Here is a 22,762-nt window from a genome sequence, read left to right as displayed (position 1 = left end):
GAGCAAGACTCCATCTCAAAAAAAAAAAAAAAAAAAAAAAAGAAAAAAAAGAAAAAAGAATTGAACCTAAGATTCATAGGGCTTAGTATATTTAGTGAATAGCTCTTATTTACCTTTATAAGTTCTCTTCGTGACTGACTTATTTCTCATTACCTTCATGCTCTTATTTTATTCTGATCTTGAATTAAATAGATGCCGGGGATTTATAAAATAGAGTTATAAGAAATAATTTACAGCTATTAAAGTGGGCATAATTAAAAACCTTAAGACAGTTTCAAGAATACTGTAGAGAACTCCTGTGTTCCCTCCACCTGATTCCCTAATCGTTAGTAACTTACCATATCTGCCTTATTATTCTTTTTCTCTCTGTATAGATACAGATTATTTCTTTTTCCAGAACCATCTGAGAATAAGTTACAGACATGATGCCAATCACCCTTAAATACTTTAGTGTCTGTTTCATAAAAATAAGGATACTCTTCTATGTAATCACAGAATGCCCATGAAAATCGGGAAATTATCATTGATACCATAGCACTTTCTTTTTTTTTTTTTTTTTTTGAGATGGAGTTTCACTCTTGTTGCCTGGGCTGGAGTGCAATGGCATGATCTTAGCTCACTGCAACCTCCTTCTCCAAGGTTCAAGCAATTCTCCTGCCTCAGCCTCCCAAGTAGCTGGGATTACAGATGCCTGCCACCATGCCTGGCTAATTTTTTGTATTTTTAGTAGAGACCGGGTTTCACCATGTTGGCCAGGCTGGTCTCAAACTCCTGACCTCAGGTGATCCACCTGCCTCAGCCTCCCAAAGTGCTGGGATTACAGGCGTGAGCCACCGTGCCCGGCCACCATAGCACCTTCTAATCCACAAACTTCATTCAAATTTTACTGATTTTTCCCAATAAAGTTATTTACAGATTCAGGATCCAATACAGGATCACGTGTTGCATTTAATTGCCGTGTCTCATTTGTTTCCTTCTATCTGCAACAGTTCCTAGTCTCTTCTTTCTTTCATGACCTGGAATTTTGAAGAGGACAGGTCGGTTATTTTGCAGAAAGTCCATCAGATTGTGTTTGATGTTTCCTCACGATTGGATTTAGGATAATCATTTTGGCAGAAATACTGCAGAAGTGATGTCGTGTTCTTTTTTTTTTTTTTTTTGAGATGGAGTCCCGCACTGTTGCCCAGGCTAGAGTGCAGTGGTGCGATCTCAGCTCACTGCAACCTCCGTCTCCTGGGTTCAAACGATTCTCCTGTCTCAGCCTCCTGAGTAGATGGGATTACAGGCTTGTGCCACCATGCTCAGCTAATTTTTGTATTTTTAGTAGAGATGAGGTTTCACCACGTTGGCCAGGCTGGTCTCTAACTCCTGACCTCAAGTGATCCACCTGCCTCGGCCTCCCAAAGTGCTGGGATTACAGGCATGAGCCACCAAGCTCAGCCAGCTGTGTTCTTCTTAATGCATCATCTCAGAAGGCATATGATGTTGATTTGTCTCATCACTGGTGAAATTAACTGTCATCATTTGGTACGATGATGTCTGCCAGATTTTGCAATGTAAGGTTAGTAAGTATTTTTGTCTTGAGATACTTTGAGACTACATAAAAATATTGTTACTGATAATGCATTTATTTTATTTATTTATTTTTTATTTTTTTGAGACAGAGTTTCACTCTTATTGCCCAGGCTGGAGTGCAATGGTGAATCTTGGCTCACCGCAACCTCTGTCTCCTGGGTTCAAGCAATTCTCCTGCCTCAGCTTCCCGAGTAGCTGGGATTACAGGCATGTGCCACCATGCCTGGCTAATTTTGTATTTTTCGTAGGGGTTTCTCCATGTTTGTCAGGCTGGTCTTGAATTCCTGAGTCCTGGGATTACAGGCGTGAGCCACCGTGGCCAGCCTATTTATTTATTTTTTGAGACAGGGTCTTGCTGTGTCACCCAGGCTGGAATTCAGTGGTGAGATCATAGCTCACTACAGCTTTGAACTCCTGGGCTCAAGCGATTCTCTTGCCTCAGTCTCCCAAGTAGCTGGGACTACAGGTGCCAGCCACCACATTGCACTCAGCTAATTATTTAAGTTAATTTTTTTTTAGAGATGGGGGTCTCAATGTTGCCTGGACTTTACCTATTTATATAAGTACCATTTTATTTGTTCTTTTGCCAAAACGATTATTACTGTAAATGTTATCAAATGATAATCATTGGCTGGGCATGGTAGCTCACACCTGTAATCCCAGCACTTTGGGAGGCTGAGGAGGGCAGTCACTTGAGCTCAGGAGTTTGAGACCAGCCTGGGCGATATGGCAAAACCCTGTCTCTACAAAAAATACAAAAATTAGCCAGGAGCAGTGGCATGTGCTTGTAGTCCCAGCTACTTGGGAGGCTGAGGTGGGAGGATTGCTTAAGCCCAGGAGTTGGAGGTTGCAGTGAGCTATGATCGCGCCACTGCACTCCAGTTTGGGTGACAGAGTGAGACCCAGCCTAAAAAAAAAAAAAAAAGATAATCATTCTTTCTATTATTTCTTCCACATTTATTAGTTGACCTATTGTAAAGGAAAGCTTTTCCATCCCTCTGCTCTCATTTATTTGTCTATTAATTTTTTGACTTTAAAAATTTTTTTTGTTTATTTTATTATATTTTTTGAGATGGAGTCTCCCTCTGTCATCCAGGAAAAAAATATATTTTGTTTGTAATTTCTATTTTATGTTGTCAATACTTCTGAGGAATATTTATCTATTAATTGATATTAGTATGGGCTCATAGGTTCCTATTTAATGGGTTATAAGAAATTGCTATAATTATGTCATTATTTTGACGCTCAAATTATCCCAGAGTTAGCCAGTGGGAACCCCTTGGCTGGCTCTTGTGTCATTTTGACACATCCTCATGATCCTTTGAGAATTACCATACTTTATGGTACAATATGTTCTAGGTGTATTATATGCTTTCTCTGCTTTAGCCCCGAAGTCAGCCATTTCTTCAAGGAGTTCTGGTTCCTTTTGAGGAGAATAGTATTTAAAACCAAAGTCTTAGTGTCTGGTATGCTCATTGCTGCTGGTGTACTCATTGCATCTATGTGTGTGTGTACATGTGTGCATGCACATGTACATGTACATATATTTATACATATACAGTCATCCTTTGGTATCTGTTGGCAGGATGATTGGTTCTAGGACCTCCCATGCATACCAAAATCCATGGATGCTTAAATTGCTGATATAAAGTGGTATAGTATTTGCATATAACCTATGCACACCCTCCCTTACACTTTAATTCATCTCTGGATGACTTAGAATACCTAATACAATGTAAATGCTCTGTAAATAGTTGTTATACTGTATTGTCTAGGGAATAATTACAAGAAAAAAAGTGTGCATGTTCAGTACAGAGGCAATTTTTTTCTAAACATTTTTCATCCATGGTTGGTTGAATCCACAGATGTGGAACCCACAGATACAGAGGGCTGACTATGTGTGTATCCTTGAAGACTAGGATTTCAACAAATAAATTTTGGGGGAACATAAACATTCAAACCACACCAACCATAAAACTGTTAGAAGAAAACATAGGTATAAATATTTTTGGCCTTAGATTAGGCAATGATTTCTTAGATATAACATCAAAAATACAAGCAACAAGAGAAAAAATAGGTAAATTAGACTTCATCAAAATTTAAATCTTATGCTTCAAAGGATACCACTAAGAAAATGAAGAGATGCAGACACAAAGAGGGGAACAACAGACACTGGGGCCTATTTAAGGATGGAGGGTGGAAGCAGGGAGAGGATAAGAAAAAGTGTCTGTTGGGTATTAGACCTAGTACCTGGATGATGAAATAATCTGTACATCAAACTCCCATGACATGAGTTTGCCTATATAAAAAACCTGCACCGGTACCCCTGAACCTAAAATAAAAATGAAAAACACAAACAAAAATATAACTAGAAAATATCCACTATTGAGACAAAATTATACAAAACCTAAATAAGGCTAGGCATGGTGGCTTATGCCTGTAATTCCATCACTTTGGGAGGCTGAGGCAGGCGGATTGCTTGAGGCCAGGAGTTTGAGACCAGCCTGGGCAACATGATGAGAACCCATCTACGAAAAATACAAAAATTAGCTGTGCATGGTGGCATACACCTGTAGTCCCAACTACTCAAAAGGCTGAAGCAGAAGGATTGCTTTTGCTTGGGAGGTGCTGGTTGCAGTGAGTTGAGATCATGCCGCTGCACTCCAGCCTGGGTGACAGAGCAAGACCCTATCTCAAAAACAAACAAACAAACTAATGAAAAAAAAAAAAAACCCACACACAAAAAACCAAAAAACGAAACTTCAAAACCAACCCTAAATAAATGGAGGGATATGTCATCTTCATGGATTGGAAAGCACAATTATAAAGATGACAAACCCCTGAATTGACATATGGATTCAATGAAAGCTAAGGTAAAATCCCAGCAGTTTTGTATGAGAATATGTGTTTGGTGAATGTTAAGCTGACTCTAAAATGCATATGGAGCCCTCATCCACCACTGCTGCTTCCTTCTTCTGCTGCTCCTGGGGCTGCTTGTGTGCTCGTTTGGTGTGGACTTGGTGCCTCTTTTGTGAAGCAGCAGCTGAGGAGACTAGTGCTTGCTATGGCTAATGAAAGCCCAAAGAAGGAGTCAAGAATGAGAACAAGGAACATATTAATTTGAAGGTGTTGGGGCAGGATGGTTCTGTGGTGCAGTTTAAGATTAAGAGGCATACACCATTTAGTAAACTAATGAAAGCCTATTGTGAATGACAGGGATTGTCAATGAAGCAGATTAGATTCTGATTTGATGGGCAACCAATCAATGAAGTAGACACACCTGCACAGTTGGAAATGTGGGATGAAGATAGAATTGATGCGTTCCAACAGCAGATGGGAGGCGTCTACTGAAAAAGGAAACTGCTTCTTTACTCTGGAACTCTGTTCTTTATTTTATTTATTTATTTTTGAGACAGAGTCTTGCTCTGTTGCCCAGGCTGGAGTGCAGTGGCGTGATCTTGGCTCACCACAACCTCCGCCTCCCGGGTTCAAGCGATTCTCCTGTCTCAGCCTCCCGAGTAGTTGGGATTACAGGTGCCCACTACCATGCCCGGCTAATTTTTGTATTTTGAATAGAGATGGGGTTTCACCATGTTGGTCAGGCTGGTCTTGAACTCCTGACCTCAGGTGATCCACCCGCCTCAGCCTCCCAAAGTGCTGGGACCACAGGCATGAGCCACTGTGCCCAGTCAGAACTCTATTCTTTAAAGATCAAGATTACTTTCTCAATTAGAAAACTGCAATTTGTTTCCAACACATCCTGACTACTACAGTATAGTTTTCTCTGTTCTTTCATTTCCCTCTTCCCTGTTCCTTTATTGTACATAAAGTAACTGGTATATATGCACAAGCATATCGCTTTTTTTTTTGAGACTGAGTCTCGCTCTGTCACCCAGGCTGGAGTGCAGTGGCGCGATCTCGGCTCACTGCAAACTCCGCCTCCTGGGTTCACGCCATTCTCCTGCCTCAGCCTCCTGAGTAGCTGGGACTACAGGCGCCCGCCACCACGCCCGGCTAATTTTTTGTATTTTTAGTAGAGACGGAGTTTCACCGTGTTAGCCAGGATGGTCTCGATCTCCTGACCTAGTGATCCGCCTGCCTCGGCCTCCCAAAATGTTGGGATTACAGGGATGAGCCACCAGGCCCGGCGAATATCACATTTTTTAAAACTAAACAGCCAATGGTATGTTTTGATTGACATCAAGTGGAAATGGGATGGGAGAAATACTCATTCTGTGAAAATATCCCCTTTCTCCATTAGTGGCATGCTCATTCAGCTCTTATCTTTATATTCCAGTAAGTTATTTTCCTCTCACTATTTTAACAAAAAACAACAACATAAAAATCCTTTCGCCGGGTTTGGTGACTCATGCCTGTAATCCCAGCACTTTGGGAGGCTGAGGCGGGCGGATTACGAGGTCAAGAGATTGAGACCATCCTGGCCAACATGCTGAAACCCCGTCTTTACTAAAAATACAAAAATTAGCTGGGCATGGTGGCGGGCGCCTGTAATCCCAGCTACTTGGGAGGCTGAGGCAGGAGAATTGCTTGAACCCGGGAGGCGGAGGTTGCAGTGAGCCGAGATCATGCCACTGCACTTCAGCCTGGCGACAGAGCAAGACTCTGTCTCAAAAAAAAAAAAAAAAAAAAAAAAAAAGAGAGAGAAAAAAGAAAAAAAATCCTGGCATACCTTGTTCAGTTAAAGAATTGTAATGTTTTTCATTTATCATTGTAAAACCAAGGACAATTTTATAACTTTTTTGTATGTAGCAGTTACATATAGGGCAATCTGTCTTTAAGTAGGGATAAATTACTCTTAAAAAAAAAGAATTCTAGATAGTTTTCTCTTCAAGTGTCTTGTTCAAGTAAACTTCTTATTTAAAATGAGCTGTGTTCTTTCTTCTGAGAAATATTAAATAGAAAATTGAGACTTAGAAAAAAACACATAAATAGTCCTGCTAGAAGTAACATTTCAAGGAGGAAATAAAGCTACTTGGTGTTTCTGATAGATTGATACTGATACTAAACAAAGATTAACAAAGTTATATAAATGACTATTAGCAGAAAAAAATAAAATGCATGTGGAAATGTAAAGGACAAGCATAGCGAAAACAATCTTGAAGAACAGAGCTATAGGACTGACACTATCAGACACAATGCTTATTATAATGTTAGATTTACAAGTGTGGCATTATTACAAGAATATATGGAGGCCAGGTGTGGTGGCTCAGACTTGTAATCCCAGAACTTTGGGAGGCTGAGGTGGGCGGATCACTTGAGGTCAGGAGTTCGAGACTAGCCTGGCCAAAATGGTAAAACCCCGTTTCTACTAAAAATACAAAAAAAAAAAAAAAAAAAAAATTAGCCGGGCATGGTGGTGCATGCTTGTAATTCCAGCTACTCAGGAGGCTGAGGCAGAATTGCTTAAACCTGGGAGATGGAGGTTGCAGTGAGCTGAGATCGCGCCACTGCACTCCAGCCTGGGCGACAGAGTGAGACTTCATCTCAAAAAAAAAAAAAAAAAATGTGTGTGTGTGTGTGTGTGTGTGTGTGTGTGTGTGTATGAACAGACCAGAGGCATAGAATTGAGAGTCCAGAAATTGATCACATATGAATGATCACTTAACTTATGATAAAGTGGAAGACAAGCTTTTTAAAAATATAAGCTGCTTTGAAGCAATTATAAATCTTTCAGAAAAAAAAGAATCTTGATCCCTACTCTTACATCATACCTTAAAAAAGAATTTTAATCATGTTGTACATGATAAAACACAGAATGGCCAGGAGTGGTGGCTCATGCCTGTAATCCTAGCACTTTGGGATGCTATGGCTGGTAGATCAGTTGAGGCCAGGAGTTTGAGAATAGCCTGGCCAACATAGTGAAACTCTGTGTCTACTAAAAATACAAAAATTAGCCAGGTGTGGTGGCATGTGCCTGTAATCCCTCAGCTACTTGGGAGGCTGAGAGATGAGAATCGCTTGAACCCTGGAGGCAGAGGTTGCAGTGAGCCAAGATTGTGCCACTGCACTCCAGCCTGGGTGACAGAGCAAGATTCTGTTCCCCCCCCCCAAAAAAAATCACCCATAAAATGTTATGTCAATTAAAAAAAAATTTAATTATGGCATAAAATTGATGCTTTTATTTTGCTAAGATACTTTAAGTAATAAACCATTTCCTTACATTAAAACAAATTCTAGAGGATTACAATCTAAATTGAAATGTAAGACAAAATAGGTTTTCAGAAGTTAAAAATAGGAGGCCGGGTGTGGTGGCTCACGCCTGTAATCCCAGCACTTTGGGAGGCTGAGGTGGGTGGATCACGAGGTCAGGAGTTCAAGACCAGGCTGGGCCACATAGTGAAACCCGGTATCTACTAAAAATACAAAAAATTAGCCAGGTGTGGTGGCGGGCACCTGTAATCCCAGCTACTCGGGAGGCTGAGGTAGGAGAATTGCTTGAACCTGGGAGGCGGAGTTTGTGGTGAGCCGAGATCATGCCATTGCATTCCAGGCTAGGCAACGAGAGCAAAATTCTATCTCAAAAAAAAAAAAATGATGATAGATTGGGCTATATTAGAACTAAAAACTTTTATTCATTTAAGGGCATGACTAAAAGGGTGAAAAGGCAATTCAAACAGTAGGACAAAATATTTACAACACATAATCCCCCAAAAGGACTCATATTCAAAGTGTATAAATAAACCCCACGAATCAGTAAGAAAACAAACATATAAGTCAATCACTCAATAGAAAAATAGAAAAACGAGCAAAAGAATAGGCACTTTACATAGAAACTAGCCTAATGGCCAACAAAAATATTAAAAAATTGTCCAAGTTCATTAGACATTCAAGAAATGCTAACTAAAACTACAATGTGACATCACAACTACAAAAGCAAGTAAAATTTAAAAGCCAGACAATACTAAGTGTTGTCTAAGATGTGGAACAAACTGGAACTCCTGTGTATTGCTTATAGCACTGCAAACTGTTTGAAAGTATTGATAAAGTTGAACATACATACTCCATAATACAGAAAATTTTACTCCTATGATACCCAACACAAATATATATATATATTCCTCAAAAAACATATTTAAGAATGTAGCCTAATACTAGCTTACATGAAGGAAAAATAAAGACTTTTCCAGGCAAATGAAAGCTGAGGGATTTCATCAATAGCAGACCTGTTCCACAAGAGAGAAATGCTAAAGGGAGTTCTTCAATTAGAAAGGAAAGGATGTTAGTGAGCAATAAGAAATCATCTGAAGGGCCTGTAATCCCAGCACTTTGGGAGGCCAAGGCAGGTGGATCACCTGAGGTCATGAGTTCAAGACCAGATTGGGCAACATGGCAAAACCCTATCTCTACTAAAAACACAAAAATTAGCCGAGAGTGGTGGCACGCACCTGTAATCCCAGCTACTTGGGAGGCTAAGGTATGAGAATTGCTTGAACCTGGGAGGCGGAGGTTGCAGTGAGGCCGAGATCCTGCTATTGCATTCCAGCCTGGGTGACAGAGCAAGACTCCGCCTCAAAAATAAATAAATAAATAAATAATCTGAAGGTACAAAATTAACTGGTAATAGTAAGTACGCAGAAGAACACAGAGTATTGCAACATTGTAATTGTGGTGTATAAGCTACTCATATCTTAAGTAGAAAGATGAAAAGATGAACCAATCAAAAATAAAAATTACAGCAACTTTTCAAGACACAGACATTACAATAAGATATGAATAGAGGAGGGCCAGATGTGGTGGCTCACGTCTGTAGTCCCAGCACTTTGGGAGGCTGAGGCGGGTGGATCACAGGGTCAGGAGTTTGAGACCAGCCTGGCCAACATGATGAAACCCGGTCTCCACTAAAGATACAAAAAATTAGCTGGGCGTGGTGGCAGCGTGCCTGTAATCCTAGCTACTTGGCAGGCTGAGGCAGGAGAATCACTTAAACCCGGGAGGCGGAGGTTGCAGTGAGCTGAGATCACACCATTACACTCTAGCCTGGGCGACAGGGCAAGACTCCGTCTCAAAGAAAAAAAAAAGATACGAATAGAGGCTGGGCACAGTAGCTCACGCCTGTAATTCCAGCACTTTCGGAGGCCAAGGCAGCTGGATTACTTGAGCCCAGGAGTTTGAGACCAGTCTGGCCAACATGGCAAAACCTCATCTCTACTAAAAATACAAAAATTAGTTGGGCATGGAGGCATGCACCTGTAATCCCAGCTTCATGGGAGGGTAAGGCACGAGAATTACTTGAACCTGGTAGGCAGAGGTTGCAGTGAGCCGAGATTGCGCCACTGCACTCTAGCCTGGGCAACAGAACAAGATTGTCTCAAAAAAAAAAAAAAAAAAAGACAGAAAAAAGAATTGAATAGAAATAACAAAAAGTTAAAAGTTGGGGGAAGAAGTTAAAAGTCTAGAGGTTTTTATTTGTTTTCTCTTTGCTTGTTGGTTAGTTTATACAATTAGCTTTTTTCTTTTTTTTTTTTTTTTTTTTTTTTGAGACAGAGTTTTGCTCTTGTTGCCCAGGCTGGAGTCCAATGGCGCGATCTCAGCTCACGGCAAACTCCGCCTCCCAGGTTCAAGTGATTTTCCTGCCTCAGCCTCCCGAGTAGCTGGGATTATAGGCATGCGCCACCACACCTTGCTAATTTTGTATTTTTAGTAGAGATGGGGTTTCTCCATGTTGGTCAGGCTGGTCTGGAACTCCTGACCTCAGGTGATCCACCCACCTCGGCCTCCTAAAGTGCTGGGATTACAGGCATGAGCCATTGCGCCTGGCCACGATTAGTTTTAAGTTGCCATTAGTTTAAAATAATGGGTTATAAGACATTACTTGCAAGCCTCATGGTAACCTTAAATTAAAAATACATACACACAATGCATACACAGAAAGTAAAAAGAAAAAATTAAGATACATCACCAGAAAAAATCACCTTCACTAAAAAGAGGACGGTAAGGAAAGAAAGAAGGGAGAGAAGACCACAAAACAACTAGAAAACAAATAACAAAATGGCAGGAGTAAATCTTTACTCATCAATAATAACATTGAATGTAAGTGGACTAAACTCTCCAATCAAAAGACAGAGAGTGGCTGAATGGATAAAAAAACAAGACTCAATGATTTGTGGTCTACAAGAAACATACTTCACCTAAGAAGACACATATAGACTGAAAATAAAGGGATAGAAAAAGGTATTCTATGCAAATGGAAACCAAAAAAGCAGGAGTAGCTATATTTATATCAGAGAAAATAGATTTCCAGACAAAACTATAAAAAGAGATGAAGAAAGTCATTATATAATGACAAAGGGTCAATTAAGCAAGAGCATATAACAATTACAAATATATAAGCATCCAACACTGGAGCACCCAGATATAACAAGCAAATATTACAAGAGCTAGAGAGTCAAATAGACCCCAATACAATAATAGTTGGAGACTTCAACACCCCACTTTCAGCATTGTACAGATTATCCAGACAGAAAATCAACAAATATCAGACTTAATCTGCACTATAGACCAAATGGACTTAATAGATATTCACCTAACATTTCTTACAATAGCTACAGAACACATATTCTTCTCAGCACATGGATTGTTCTCAAGGATAAACCATATGTTAGGCCACAAAACAAGTCCTCAAAAAATCAAAAAAATTGAAATCATATCAAGTGTCTTTTCTGACCACTGTGGAATAAAACTAGAAATCAATAACAGGAGGAACTTTGGAAACTGTACAAACACTTGAAAGAAAATTAAACAATATGCTCCTGAATGACCAGTGGGTCAATGAAGAAATAAAAAATTTCTTGAAACAAATGAAAATGGAAACACAGCATAGCAAACCATATGGGGTACAGTGTTAAGACAAAACTTTATAGCAATGAGCACCTACATAAAAAAGTAGCAAAACTTCAAATAAACAACCAAATAATGCATCTTAAAGCAGGGATCCGCAACCCCCTGGCCATGGACTGGTACTGGTCCATGGCCTGTTAGGAACCAGGCTGCACAGCAGGAGGTGAGTGGCGGGTGGGTAAGTGAACACTACCACCTGAGTTCCACCTCTTGTCAGATCAGTGGTGGCATTAGTTTCTCATAGGAGCACGAACCCTACTGTTAACTGTGCATTCAAGAGATCTAGGTTGCGTGCTTTTTATAAGAATCTAATGCCTGATGTTCTGAGGTGGAATAGTTTCATCCTAAAACCATCCCCCGTCAACCCCTGCTGTCCACGGAAAAATCGTCTTCCATGAAACTGGTCCCTGGTGCCAAAAAGGTTGGGAACCACTGTCTTAAAGAATTAGAAAAGCAAGAGCAAACCAAACCCAAGATTTAGAAGAAAATAAATAATAAAGATCAGAGCAGAAATAAATGAAATTGAAATGAAGAAAATACAAAAGATCAATGAAACAAAAAGTTGGTTTTTTGAAAAGATCAAGAAAATTGACAAACCGTTAGCCAGACTAACTAAGAAAAAAAGAGAGAAGACCCAAATAAATAAAATTGGAGATGAAAAGGAGACATTAGAATGGATTACTGCAGAAATTCAAAGGATCATTAGAGGCTGTTATGTGCAACTATACGCCAGTAAATTGGAAAACCTAGATGAAATGGATAAATTCCTAGATACATACAACCTACCAAGACTGAACTATGAAGAAATCTCAAACATGAAGAGACCAGTAACAAGTAATGAGATTGAAGCCGTAATAAAAAGTTTCCCAGCAAAGAAAAACCTGGGACCTGATGGCTTGACTGATGAATTTTACCAAACATTTAAAGAAGGACTAATACCAATCTTATTCAAGCTATTCTGAAAAATAGAGGAGGAGAAAATAAGTCCATACTCATCCTATGAGGCTGGTATTACCCCGATACCAACATCAGACAAAGATGCATCAAAAAAAGAAAACTACAGTCCAATATCCTTGATGAACATTGATATAAAGACCCTCAACAAAATACCAGCAAATTAAATTCAACAATGCATTTAAAAGATCATTTATCATGACCAAGTGGGATTTATTCTAGAGAGCAAGGATGATTCAACATATGCAAATCAATCGATGTGATATATCATATCAACAGAATTAAAGATAAAAACCATATGATCATTTCCATTGATGCTGGAAAATGCATTTGATAAAATCTAACATCCCTAAGAAAAAGAAAAAACTGGGAATAGAAGGAAGATACCTTAACACAGTAAAAGCCATATATGACAGACCCGTAGCTAGTATCATACTGAACAGGCAAAAACCGAAAGCCTTTCCTCTAAGATCTGGAATAAGACCAGTGTACCCACTTTCACTACTGTTATTTAACATAGTACTGGAAGTCCTACCTATAGCAGTCAGATAAGAGAAATAAAAGGCATCCAAATTGGAAAGGAAGAAGTCAAATTATCCTTGTTTGCTGAGATAATCTTATATTTGGAAAAACCTAAAGACTTCACCACTAAACTATTAGAACTAATAAATTTAGTAAAATTGTAGGATACAAAATCAACACAAAAATCAGTAGGACTTCTATATGTGAACAGTGGACAATCTGAAAAAGAAATCAAGAATTAATCCCATTTACAATAGCTAAAAATAAAATAAGATGCCTACACATAAACTTAATGAAAGCAGAGAAAGATGTCTACAATGAAAACTATAATACATTGTTGCAAGAAATTGAACAGGACACAAAAAAATGGAACGACATTCCACATTCATGAATTGGAAGAATCAATATGGTTAAAACATTCATACTACCCAAAGCAATCCTCAGATTTGATATAATCTCTATCAAAATACCAATGACATTCTTCACAGAAATAGAAAAATTAATCCTAAAATTTATGTGGAACCTCAAAAGACCCAGAATAGCCAAAGCCATCCTGAGAAAAACTGGAAGACTCACATTATCTGACTTCAAATTATACTACAGAGCTACAGTAATAAAAACAGCATGGCAGTTGTATAAAAACAGACACACGACCAATGGAACAGAATAAATAACTCAGAAACAAATCCCTGCATCTACAGTGAACTCTTTTTTGACAAAGGTGCCAAGACCATATGTTGGCAAAAGGACAGTCTTTTTAATAAATGATGCTGGGCAAACTGGATATCCATATGCAGAAGAATGAAACTAGACCCCTATCTCTTACCATATAAAAAAATAAAATCAAAATGGATTAAAGACCTAAATCTAAGACTTCAAATGATGAAACTACTAAAAGAAAACATCAGGGAAACTGCAGGACATTGGTCTGAGCACAGCTTTCTTGAGCAATATCCCAAAGCAAGGGGCAACCAAAGCCAAACTGGACAAATGGGATCACATCAAGTTAAAAACTTTTGCACAGCAAAGGAAACAATCAACAAAGTGAAGAGACAACCCACAGAATGGGAGAAAATATTTGCAAACTATCCATCTGACAAGGCATTAATAACCAGAATATATGAGGAGCTCAAACAACTCTACATGAAAAAAATCTATTAATCTGATTAAAAAAGGGCAAAAGATCTGAATAGACATTTCTCAAAAGAAGACATACAAATGGCAAACGGGTATATGAGAAGGTTCTCAACATCACTGAGCATCAAAGAGATGCAAATCAAAACTATGATGAGATATCATCTCACCCCAGTAAAAATTGTATTTAAGCAATATACAGGCAATAATGAATGCTGGTGAGAATGTGAAAAAAAGGAACTCTTGGTGGGAATGTAAATTAGTGCAGCTATTATGGAGAAGAGTTTGGAGGTTCAACGAAAAACTAAAAATAGAGGTACCATATGATCCAAGAATCCCACTACTGGGTATTTATCCAAAGGAAATGAAATCAGCATGTTGAGGAGGTATCTGCACTCCATGTTTATTGCAGCACTGTTTACAATAGCCAAGATTTGGAAGCAACCTGTGTTCATCAATGGATGAATGGATAAAGAAAATGTGGTACATATATACAATGGAGTACTTTTTTTTTTTGAGAGAGAGTCTTGCTCTGTCACTGAGGCTGGAGTGCAGTGGCATGATCTCGACTCACTGCAACCTCTGCCTCCTGGGTTCAAGCGATTCTCCTGCCTCAGCCTCCCAAGTAGCTGGGACTCCAGGGCACGCCACCAAGCCCAGCTGATTTTTGGATTTTTAGTAGAGACGGGGTTTCACCTTGTTGGCCTCGTGATATGCCTGCCTTGGCCTCCCAAAGTGCTGGGATTACAGGGGTGAACCACTGCACGGCCTCCTTTTTTTTTTTTTTTTTTTAGATAGAGTCGCATTCTGTCACCCAGGGTGGAGTGCAGTGGCATGATCTCGGCTCACTGCAACCTCCGCCTCCCGGGTTCAAGCAATTCTCTGCCTTAGCCTCCTGAGTAGCTGTGATTACAGGTGCCCACCACCACGCCTGGCTAATTTTTTGTATTTTTAGTGGAGACGGGGTTTCACCATCTTCGCCAGGCTGGTCTTGAACTCCTGATCTCGTGATCCACCTGCCTTGGCCTCCCAAAGTGCTGGGATTACAGGTGTGAGCCACCGCACCCGGCCACAATGGAGTACTATTTAGCCATATAAAAGAATGAGATCTAGTCATTTGCAACAACATGGATGGAACTGGAGGACATTATCTTAAGTGAAATAAGCCAGGAACAGACAGACAAACTTTGCAAGTTCTCACTTAATTGTGGGAGCTCAAAATTTAAAAAATTGAACTCATGGAGACTGAGAGTAGAAGGATGGTTACCAGAGGGTGGGAAGGATAGTTGGGAGTGGGCAGAAGTGGAGATGGTTAGTGGGCACAAAAATACAGTTACATAGAATGAATATAATATTTAGTATTTGATAGCACAACAGGGTGTCTATAGTCAGCAATAATTTATTGTACTTTTTTTGAGATGGAGTTTCACTCTTGTTGCCCAGGCTGGAGTGCAATGGTGCAATCTCGGCTCACTGCAACCTCCTTCTCCTGGGTTCAGGCGATTCTCCTGCCTCAGCCTCCTGAGTAGCTGGGATTACAGGTGTGTACCACCATACCCGGATAATTTTGTATTTTTAGTGGAGACGGGGTTTTGCCATGTTGGTCAGGCTGGTCTCAAACTCCTGACCACAGGTGATCCACCTGCCTCAGCCTCCCAAAATGCTGGGATTACAGGCATGAGCCACCGTGCCCAGCCTGTACATTTTAAATAACTAAAAACTGGGCCAGATGCGGTGGCTCAAGCCTGTAATCCCAGCACTTTAGGAGGCTGAGGCGGGTAGATCACCTGAGATCAGGAGTTTGTGACCAGCCTGACCAACATAGTGAAACCCCGTCTCTACTAAAAATACAAAAAAATTAGCCGGGAGTGGTGGTGCTTGCCTATACCCCCAGCTACTCGGGAGGCTGAGGCAGGAGAATTGCTTGAACCTGGAAGGTGGGAGTTGCAATGAGCTGAGATCGAGCCATTGCACTCCAGCCTGGGCAAAAAGAGTGAAACTCCGTTTCAAAAAAAAAAAAAAAAAGTACATAAAAATAAAATAAAATAACTAAAAAGCTATAATTGAAATGTTTGTAACATACAGAAATGATAAATGTTCAAGCTGATGGATACTCCATTTACTTTAATGTGATTATTACTCATTGTATGCTGTATCAAAATATCTTATGCACCCCATAAAAATATATACCTATTATGTACTTATAACAATTAACAACTTTTTTTTTTTTTTGAGACAGAGTCTTGCTCAGTCGCCCAGGCTGGAGTGCAATGGCACAATCTTGGCTCACTGCAATCTCCACCTCCTGGGTTCAAGTGATTCTCCCGCCTCAGTCTCCCGAGTAGCTGAGATTACAGGCACCTGCCATCATGCCCAGCTAATTTTTGTATTTTTGTAGAGATGGGGTTTCGCCATGTTGGCCAGGCTGGTCTCAAACTCCTGACCTCAGGTGATCTGCCTGCCTTGGCCTCCCAGAGTGCTGGGATTACAGGCATGAGCCACTGCACTCGGCCTCCTTAGACTCTAATTCCAGCTGTGGGGCTCTTGCCTGGACCATGTTCAGGTATAGCTTCTACACTGTTTTCTTCTTTTTCCTTTTTCTTTCTTTTCTCTTTTTTTTTTTTTTGAGACAGTCTTGCTCTATTGCCCAGGCTTGAGTGCAATGCTGAGATCTTGGTTCACTGAAACTTCTGCCTCCCAGATTCAAGTGATTCTCCTGCCTCAGCCTCCTGAATAGCTGGGATTACAGGCACCTGCCACCACGCCCAGCTAATTTTTGTATTTTTAGTAGAGACAGGGTTTTGCCATGTTGGCCAGGGTGGTCTGGAACTCCTGACTTCAGGTAATTGGCCTGCCTTGGTCTCTCAAAGTGCTGGGGTTACAGGTGTGGGCCGCCACGCCCAGACATGTCTTATTTATTTTCTGATCCATCACTTGTTGCTGCTTACCATAATCTTTTTTTTTTTTTTTTTTTTTTTTTGAGACGGAGTCTCACTCTGGCACCCAGGCTGGAGTGCAATGGCACGATCTTGGCTCACTGCAGCCTCCGCCTCCCGGGTTCAAGTGATTCTCCTGCCTCAGCCTCCTGAGTAGCTGGGATTACAGGTGCCCGTCATCACACCCGGCTAATTTTTGTATTTTTACTAGAGATGGGGTTTCACCATTTTGGTAAGGCTGGTCTTGAACTCCTGACCTCGTGGTCCGCCTGCCTTAGCCTCCCAAAGTGCTGGGATTACAGGCGTGAGCCACTGTGCCCAGCGCTGCTTACCATAATCTTTAACCTTAACTTATTCACCATGGTTGGGTGGTTTTCCAGTGAGAATTGGATATGGAAGAACTCTGAAAGGTCAAACTCTCAGAAAGTCAGAAAGGTCAAGTCTTGCTCAAGAAGAGTTGTCTGAGTGTTGTTTAGGGCTGGATTGTGGTGCTGACATCTTTTGCTAGAATCACTGTGATAGGCCAGAATTTCATCATGACATCCCCCTATTCAGCGACATTAGGTGACTGTCTTATTGCCAGTACATAAAGTTCCAACCTCTCTCCTCAATTGGGTTCAATCCTTCCCTCCCTATCCAACCTCATCACTATCTTTGCTGCCTAAACTGCACTAGGGCTTGAAGGCACTTCAAGGAATGGAATAATTCAACAGCCCCTTGTTGGGGAAGGGGTTGTACATTAGATTGAAAGTGTTTTAAAGCATGATTCAATATGCATTTTAATCTATAAATATTTTAAAACTTCACTAATAGTGAAAGAAATGCAAATCAAAACAAAATATGCCATGGTGGACACAGAGATGTGTGTCATGGATCCCACTTCCAGGGGGAGCTTGTCTGGTTGTTAGCTCACAGCCCCCAACTGTCACCTTCTTCAGGGCTTGCCTCAGCTTCCTGGGGTAGCCCACAACCAATGACTGATTGAAGCCATGTTACAAGGCCTGGTTATTTTGTCTTAATGCACAGCAATTCTGTTCCATCATACATACTCCATAGCACATCCTGTGGCTGAGACTTCACCAGGCCTGCATTGGCATTCCACTTTTCCATCTGCCCAATCTTGCTTCCTTCTCCCTTCCTTCTATGGGTGTTGATTTTGAATAAATATATTGCATGCAGATCCCAAATCACTGTGCTCCTGGAGAACCCAACCTGTGTAAGGTATTTTTTCTAAGAAATTTCAAACTAACACATTAAAAAATTGACAAATCAGGCTGGGCACAGTTGCTCACACCTGTAAATCCCAACACTTTGGGAGGCCAAGGCAGGATGATCACTGATGCCAAGAGTTCAAGATCAGCCTGGGCAACAGAGTGAGATCCCTGTCTCTACAAAAAATAAAAAAAGTTAGCCAGGTATGGTGGCACCTAAGTGTAGTCCAAGCTACTTGGGAAGCTGAGGTGGGAGGATCACCTGAGCCCGGGAGTTCGAGGCTGCAGTGAGCCATTATTGCATCATTGCACTCCAGCCTCCGTGACAGAATGAGACCCTGTCTCAAAAAGAAAAACAAAAATTAAAATGCATCAAAAATATGTAGCAGTGTGAGTGGGGCTTCTGGGTTAAAAATATATATGATGGAGCCATTAATGGGTAGATGAACAGATATGACAAAACAAGTATAATATTATGTTAATAGAATCTAGGTCATGGGTATGTGGATGGATGTTTATTGTAATTCATTCTTTTTTTTTTCCCTGAGATGGAGTCTTGCTCTGTTGCCCAGGCTGGAGTGCAGAGGCGCGATCTTGGCTCACTGCAACCTCCACCTCCAGGATTCAAGCGATTCTCGTGCCTCAGCCTCCCGAGTAGCTGGGATTACAGGTGCACGCCACCAGGCCTAGCTAATTTTTTTAAAAAATATTTTTAGTAGAGACAGGGTGCCACCATGTTGGCCAGGCTGGTCTTGTACTCCTGACCTCATGATCCACCCTCCTCGGCCTCCCAAAGTGCTGGGATTACAGGCATGAGCCACCGCACCCGGCCCCATTGTAATTCATTCTAAAGTTCTTTGAACTTTGCTGTGTGTTTGAAAATACATACAGTGGAGTGCAGTGGTGCAATCATGGCTCACTGCAAATCTAATGTAGAAGAAGATACACTGGAATGTTGACAATTATAATCTTTGGGTAGAGTGCTTATGGGTGATTAGTTTTTTTTGTTTTAAGTTTTTAAACATTTTCTTATTTTTCTGAATCTTATGTCACTCAGCCAATATTATTATTTTTACAATTTGACAAGTAACTCTCTAAAATTATTCATAATGGTTTTATTCATAACAAAGTAAAAACTACAAATCACCCTTATAAAAGCACCAAGTGCAGAGCTGGCAGGGGCTGTAGATTTCTTTTAATCTTGGTACCTCAGTTAACACAGGAAAAGACTGAGGACAGGTGAGATAGAGAACCTGCCCAGCAAGGATCAGACAGAGAGTAACCAGCAGAGACTGAGATGAGGAGGACCGGAACCCCAAACATCTGGCCTCTATTCTAGGGCTTTTCCTCCTGCCTCTGCTATAGTGAACATCTACTGTAGAGGCATAGTTAAGTTGATTTTGGCATAGTGACATTGGTGTATAACTATGCAGTCATTTAAAAGGATAAATATAAAGACAATGAACAAACATAGAACAGTGTAAAATAATGACAGATTTTTTAAAAAGTAGAATATCATGGTAATAATGCTGACTACAACCATATTTTAAAAATATTTCTGTAGGCCAGGCACAGTGGCTCATGCCTGTAATCACAGCACTTTGGGAGGCTGAGGCGGGTTGATTACCTGAGGTCAGGAGTTTAAGACTAGCCTGGCCAACATGGTGAAACACTGTCTCTACAAAAAATACAAAAACTAGCCGGACATGGTGGCGTGAGCCTGTGATCCCACCTATTTGGGAGGCTGAGGCAGGAAAGTTGCTTGAACCCAGGAGGCGGAGGTTGCAGTGAGCCAAGATCATGCCACTGCACTCCAATCCGGGCCACAGAGCAAGACTCTGTTTCGAAATAAATAAATAAATAAATTTTTGTAGACACACTTATTTCAGTATTTATACCGTTATGCTCCACTTTGAAGTCTATTGATTATATATATATTTTCAACATTTTGTTATAAAAATTTCCAAACCTACAGCAAAGTAAAAAGAATTTTACAATTTTATGATGAATTACAATGAACATCCATCTACATACCCAGGACACAGATTCTATTAACATAGTATCATGCTTGTTTGGTCATGTCTGTTCATCTACTCATTAATTGTTCCATCATGTATATTTTTAACCCACAAGCCCCACTCACAGCACTCCGTTATATTTTCTGATGCATTTCAGAGTTAATTGTAGATATCAATACACTTTCCCTAAATACTTCAGCATGTATACTACTAAGTGAAGTTTAATATTTGTAGATTTTTCTTTTGATATAAAATTTATCTAAAATGAAATACACTATCTTATGTGTACATTTATCAAGTTTTGACAAATACATATATATTTGTAACCAAACTCCCAGCAAGACATGGGACATTATCATCAACTCAAAAAGTTCCTTCATGTCCCATCTCAGTCAATCTCCACCCCTACTGTCCTTGTGCATTCAGGCTGCTATAACAAAATATCACAAACTAGAGGTTTATAAACAACAGAAATTTGTCCCTTATAGTTCTGGAGGCTGGGAAGTCCAAGATCAAGGCTCTGGCAGATTCAGTGACTGATGAGGGCCTGATTCCTGGTTCTTAGATGGCACTTCTTGTTGCAACCTCACATGGTGGAAGGGGCAAGGCAGCTCTCTTGGGTCTCTCTTTTTTTTGAGACAGGGTCTCACTTTGTCACCCAGGCTGGAGTGCAGTGGCATGATCTCAGCTCACTGCAGCCTTGACCTCCCAGGTTCAAGCTATTCTCCTGCCCTAGTCCCCAAGTAGCTGGGACTACAGGAGCACACCACCACACCTGGCTAATTTTTGTACTTTTTTGTAGAGATGGGGTTTCGTCATGTTGCCCAGGCTGGTCTCGAACTCCTGAGCTCAAGTGATCCATGTCTCCCAAAGTTTTAGGATTACAGGCATGAGCCACAATGCCAGGCTGGGTCTCTTTTCTAAGAGCCCAAATCCTATTGATGAGGGCTCCTCCTTCCTGTCCTACTCACCTTCCAAAGACCCCATCTCTTAATACTATTGCGTTGGTGATTAGGTTTCAACATATGAATTTTGAGGGAACACACACATTCAGGTGATAGCACTCACCCAAAAGAAGAAACAACTGTTTTCATTTTTTCTTCTACCACAGAGTAGATTTGACTGTCCTAGAAGTTCATATAAACGGAATCTTATAATGTGTTCTCTTTTGAGTAAGACTCATTTCACTCAACATAATGTTTTTGGGATGTATCAATGTTGCTGCTATATGCTGCTATATCAATAGTTTACTATTTTTTGTTGATGTGTATTTTGTTACTGTTTCTTTACTGTGTAAATGTAGCACAGTTTATTATTCCCTTATTGATGAATACAGTTTAGGGGAAAGACAGGCTTTTTTTTTTTTTTTTAAATAAACAAGGTCTCTTCCAAGGTTATTCATAATTTACAGAAGAAAAAAAAAAAAAAAGAAATGAGGTCACTCTCTGTCATCCAGGCGGGAGTGCAGTAGCATAATCATAGCTCACTATGACCTTGAACTCCTGGGCTCAAGCAGTCCTCCTGCCTCAGCCACTTGAATATCTAGGACTGCAGGTGTGCACCACTACATCCAGCTAATTAAACATTTTTTTTTTGTAGAGATAGGGTCTTGCTATGTTGCCCAGGCTGTTAAACACCTGGCCTCCAGGGATCCTCCTGCCTCAGGTGCCCAAGTAGCTGGGGTTACAGGCAGGAGCCACCACATTTGGCTAGACAGTATTTTTTTTCCTTTGTTAAATATCTAGGAGTAGAATTGTGACATCACAGCGTAGGTGTCTGTTTAGCTTTATAAGAACATGTCAGGCCTTTTCCCAAAATAGTCATATCATTTTACAAGCCTACCAACAATGTCTGAGAGTTCTGACTTTCTATATCTGCATCACAGCTGGTGCTATCAATCTTTTTAATTGTAAGCCATTCTGATAGGTGGATAGTGGTATCTCATTTACTTTGCATTTCCCTGATGACTAATAGAAATGGCCAATAAGCACATGAAAACGTGCTCACCTTTTTATGTCTTCTTTTGAGAAATGTCTGTTTGAGTATTTCATCTAACTTTTGATTAGGTGGTTTGTCTTTTTATTACCAACTTGTAGGAAAACTTTATATTCTGCCTATACCATTCCTTTATCAACAAACGTTTTGCAAATTTCTTTCCAGCAAAGAAGATAAAACTTTTTTCTACCTCCAGTTCCAATACTAACACCTAGATATGTTATAAATTATTTCAATAAACTTTAACAAATAGCTGAGTTTAAATTGGAGAATCATAAGATCTCAGTTCTGATACATTGCTTAATTACTAATCCTAAGCAACTTTCTCCCACTATGTAATAATTTCCTTCATGTCAGAGTCAATATCTTAGCTATTTTTCTTCTTTCCTCATGGTAACTGGTAAGGTATTTTAAAGTCAGTAAATACTGAGTGAATATTATTTCTGTGTTGAAATCTAGTAGCATTTTTGTTACTTGAAGAACAGGAATGGACTCTTGAACTTAGTTACAGCTTCAGTGTAGACTATGACATCAGCTCTGTCATGCTGACATCCTGTGA

At 40.2% G+C, this 22,762-nt stretch overlaps 1 long non-coding RNA gene and 1 pseudogene across 2 annotated transcripts in view; one reads left to right on the top strand and one right to left on the bottom strand.

Annotated features, from left to right (window-relative positions):
- The window catches only part of LOC134761486 (uncharacterized), a 34,333-nt gene that overhangs the window by 5,365 nt on the left and 6,206 nt on the right, over nucleotides 1-22,762 (bottom strand). The window lies entirely within an intron of this gene.
- LOC100447912 (small ubiquitin-related modifier 2-like) lies at nucleotides 1,533-4,926 on the top strand (annotated as a pseudogene).

This window comes from Pongo abelii, chromosome 4 (genome assembly GCF_028885655.2).
Source record: "Pongo abelii isolate AG06213 chromosome 4, NHGRI_mPonAbe1-v2.0_pri, whole genome shotgun sequence".
Lineage (NCBI taxonomy): Eukaryota > Metazoa > Chordata > Mammalia > Primates > Hominidae > Pongo > Pongo abelii.
The sequence above is the reverse complement of the archived record's forward strand: the minus strand, read 5'-3'. Positions and strand labels throughout refer to the sequence as shown.